The sequence below is a fragment of the Euleptes europaea genome, chromosome 1 (assembly GCF_029931775.1).
Source record: "Euleptes europaea isolate rEulEur1 chromosome 1, rEulEur1.hap1, whole genome shotgun sequence".
NCBI classification, from domain to species: Eukaryota; Metazoa; Chordata; class Lepidosauria; order Squamata; family Sphaerodactylidae; genus Euleptes; species Euleptes europaea.
The window spans coordinates 87,908,929-87,912,868 of NC_079312.1; the positions used below are offsets into that span (position 1 = coordinate 87,908,929).

Here is a 3,940-nt window from a genome sequence, read left to right on the forward strand (position 1 = left end):
CATCATAGATGTTCAAAGCTGAATTCAATAAATAAAATATGATGCCCAGTATATGGATGTTATTGTCGAAGGCTTTCACGGTCAGAGTTCATTGGTTCTTGTAGGTTATCCGGGTTGTGTGACCGTGGTCTTGGTATTTTCTTTCCTGACGTTTCGCCAGCAGCTGTGGCAGGCATCTTCAGAGGAGTAACACTGAAGGACAGTGTCTCTCAGTGTCAAGTGTGTAGGAAGAGTAATATATAGTCAGAAAGGGGTTGGGTTTGAGCTGAATCATTGTCCTGCAAAAAGTAACAAAGGTAATGTGCTAACCATTGTCCTGTAAGTATCAAGATAATGTGCTAATGAGGGTGTGGTATGTTAATATGAAGCCATTGTATCCTGAAGTGATCTGTTAATGTGTGAAATCCAAAGCTAATCTGCATGGCTATTGTGGACTGTAGTCTTTGTTAGTCTGGAGGTTTTCAGGACAGGAAGCCAAGCCTTATTCATTCTTAAACTCTCTTCTGTTAAAGTTGTGCTGATGTTTATGAATTTCAATGGCTTCTCTGTGCAATCTGACTTGAGGATGGTTTGGGGCTATTGGTTGATCCTTCCTCAGAAGTTAGTTATTCTCTGTTTGGTGTAGTACTAACTTTCCTCATTCAGCAAAAATGTATTACCAGTCCCCCCAGGGGGAGGACTTTAAAGTTATTGGATTTGGCTCTCAAAAATTGAGACTTTTTTCTCAAGCTCCACCTCACCTTAGAAAGGGAGGAGAATGAGCTCTTTAGAGTTGCAAAATATTACTATAGCCATTTTCAGTGCCAAAGATTTCATGTGTAACTCTGGGCAAGTTCCTGTTATCATTTCACAATCTGTAAAAGGGAAAGGGGTACTTTTTAATCCTGAGGGGAAACCAGATATCTGTGGACTAAAGGAAAATCTCTCATATTAAACATGACCCACAGCTGAAAGGCCATATTTCCACAGCAATTATTGGAACACAAAACACTGCTCTGGAGAGTTTGTGCATTTTATTGTTGCTGTGTTGATTTCATCCAGCAACTCCACATATTTATGACCAGGAGTCATTCTTTACTATGCTGCAACCATAAAAGCCCCTAGTACCTCAGATAATTTAATTATACCTATGATCAGAGACTCCCAAGCCTTTTTCGGCATGGCCTTGTGGACTCTACTTGCTAGTCAGCATTACTTGGCCATGAACTCTGCTTTGGTGATCAGTTTTCACACCCTGAGGTGCAAGTTCACTCTGGCTTTTGGTCTCCCCAGAAAGAATACAGGAAAGATTCTGCTGTTCTTAAATTATGCTGCAACTGCAATGTTGACTTTTGCACAATTGGAAAGGCAGGCTCTTGGTCAGAAATTCTGTAACAAAGAACTCAAAATTGACAGTGTTCCTTGTTGTCACAAAATGTCAGACTTATAGCCTGCCCTGCCAATTGTGCAAAATTGTGGCAACACTGGGGCGGGGGGGGGGGGTACTGGCAGTCAACCTGAAACAGCAACAAACCTAAATATTGGTCCAATATGCTTAAAGTTGCTTACTGTACAATTTTAACACCAGTCTGTAAACTGCTTAGGATAACAACATATCTGTATGTCGTAACATACAGATAAGCTGACATATCATCCCATCAACGTTATGCTGGCACCAGTGCAGAAGTGGGCAGCTCCAGGGTGAGGAATGGCAAACATTTTGATCAAAACAGAGAGGGTGTATCTATCCAATGAAGCAGCATCTGACTAAACATAGTTTGCACATCATTGAAACCGCAGCCTCATTAGCGTAGGTGACCATGTTTCATCCAGTTGCATGGTCTCTAAACAGTCAGAGGAATGACATTAATGTAAAAAACAAAATGTGATTCTGAAAAACCTGAATTCAGTTTCTCAGTTGAGGAGAGGAAAACGAGACTGGCAAGGACCAGAGATTAACACAGCACTGGAGAATCTACTTGCTTTCCTTAGGAGCTAGCTCATGTTTTTTCTAGTGGTTTTTTTTAAAAATTCTTAGAGATATTGGCATGTGTATAGGAATATAGTGTTATAAAACCACAAAGAGAATTAAAGAACCCAATACATATTTGGGAACCCCCTGGACTAGATGACCCTGGTGGTCCCTTCCAACTCTATGGTTCTATGATTCTGGTGCTTAAGAGCGGTGGACTCTTATGTGGAGAACTGGGTTTGATTTCCCACTCCTCCACATGAGCGGTGGACTCTAATCTGGTGAACCGGGTTGGTTTCCCACTCCTACACATGATGCCAGCTGGGTGACCTTGGGCTAGTTACAGTTCTCTTAGCGCGCTCTCAGCCTCACCTACCTCACAAGGTGTCTGTTGTGGGGAGAGGAAGAGAAGGAGATTGTAAGCTAGTTTGATTCTCCTTTAAAAGGTAGAGAAAATCAGCATATAAAAACCAACTCTTCTTCTTCTTCATATTCAGGTAAAAGAATTTGTCTGTAGCTATACTATGAACCCCTTGTCAATTTTAGCAAAAATATAGGCATCTGTATTGGTCCATGAAAAACAATACCTTTTTATTAGGGCCAATCAAAATATCACAAAATAGTGTGCACAAGGTTTTGAGTTCCCCAGAATTCTTCATGAGGCTGGAAGATAAACACAGGGGCTGTGGCTCAGTGGTAGAGCATCTGCTTAGCATGCAGAAGGTCCCAGGTTCAATCCCCGGCATCTCCAGTTAAAGGGACTAGGCAAGTAGGTGATGTGAAAGACCTCTACCTGAGACCCTGGAGAGCCGCTGCTGATCTGAGTAGACAATACTGACTTTGATGGACCAGGCGTTTGATTCAGTATAAGGCAGCTTCAAAAAGGGGAAGAACTCAAAGGGCATGATGAAAAAGCCCAAAACCTGTGTGCAGTTTACACTTTTCCAAGGAAATAAGGTAGTGCATGGATGCAACTCAGATTTCAGCTGGCAGCAGTGGGATGAAGACGCAAAAACAAATGGAGTCTTTCTCTTTGAAAACATAAATGCTTGCAGAAAAAAATGTTTTCTTGCTGCTGTCGGCTTTACAAGGTACTTGTGTGTTCTGGGTTAGACTGGACAGTTAAGCTTGGTTGTTGAGCTGCTGGCATTTTATGATAGTTGCAGAAAGATGGCTTGCAGCAAATGATGAGAACCAGATACCAGCCTGAGTGAGAGGAGGCAGGCACTTGCTTTCCTCTTGCTACCCACCCCCCTTCCTATGGCCTTGCTTACTCTTTGAGGAATGTCATAGAGCAATCAGAGGAGGCAATCAAACAATAATATGTATCTTGCTCAGATTTTCTGCCACTGCTCCTTTGTTGCTGCTGACATTAAGGGAAAGATAAAGTAAGTAAGAAAGAAAGAAAGACAAAAGGAGAAAAATTATAATGATGTGCAAGGAATTCATTCCATAAGGGTTAACTGACCATGAGCAAGTGTCACGTCCAGAGTTGTTTTTCAGCTTCCTTTTCTCCATCTCTTGCAATGAAATCAGAAGCAACAGTGCTTCCACATGTTATCATATACCACCATAATAAAAAAGATTACAGGGGGTTTTTGTTTTTTGTTTTTTAATGACATGAGAGTTCAGAAAGGGGACATGGCCCTATTTGTAAGTAAGATGAGCTACACATTTTAGAAGCTACCAATACTGAGACCTAGTACAGATAGTAGAAGAGGCAGGCACACTAAATGTTCCAGCTTTATTTAGTAAAATACGGGTCATTAAATGTAGGCTTCTTGCACTGGGAGAGGAAAAAATTAGCTCTTACAGAAAAGAGCAGGAGGTTGTTCACCTGGGAATTGTAACAATGTCAAGGAAAATGTGATGATTTCTGACACACAAGAAAAATGGAAAGCCACTAGAAGAGTCGTGCTAACTCCCTGCACCAAACAGCCTGAACAAATTATGAATGCTAACTGGTTTGCCCCCATGGGCTGAAAGCCC

The 3,940-nt window shown here is 41.6% G+C and overlaps 1 non-coding gene across 1 annotated transcript; it reads left to right on the forward strand.

Moving 5' to 3' along the window:
• Positions 1-2,630: 2,630 nt before the first annotated feature.
• TRNAA-AGC (transfer RNA alanine (anticodon AGC)) lies at positions 2,631-2,702 on the forward strand. Its single transcript has one exon. It is a non-coding gene; the product is annotated as a tRNA-Ala (tRNA).
• The last annotated feature ends 1,238 nt before the right edge of the window (positions 2,703-3,940 follow it).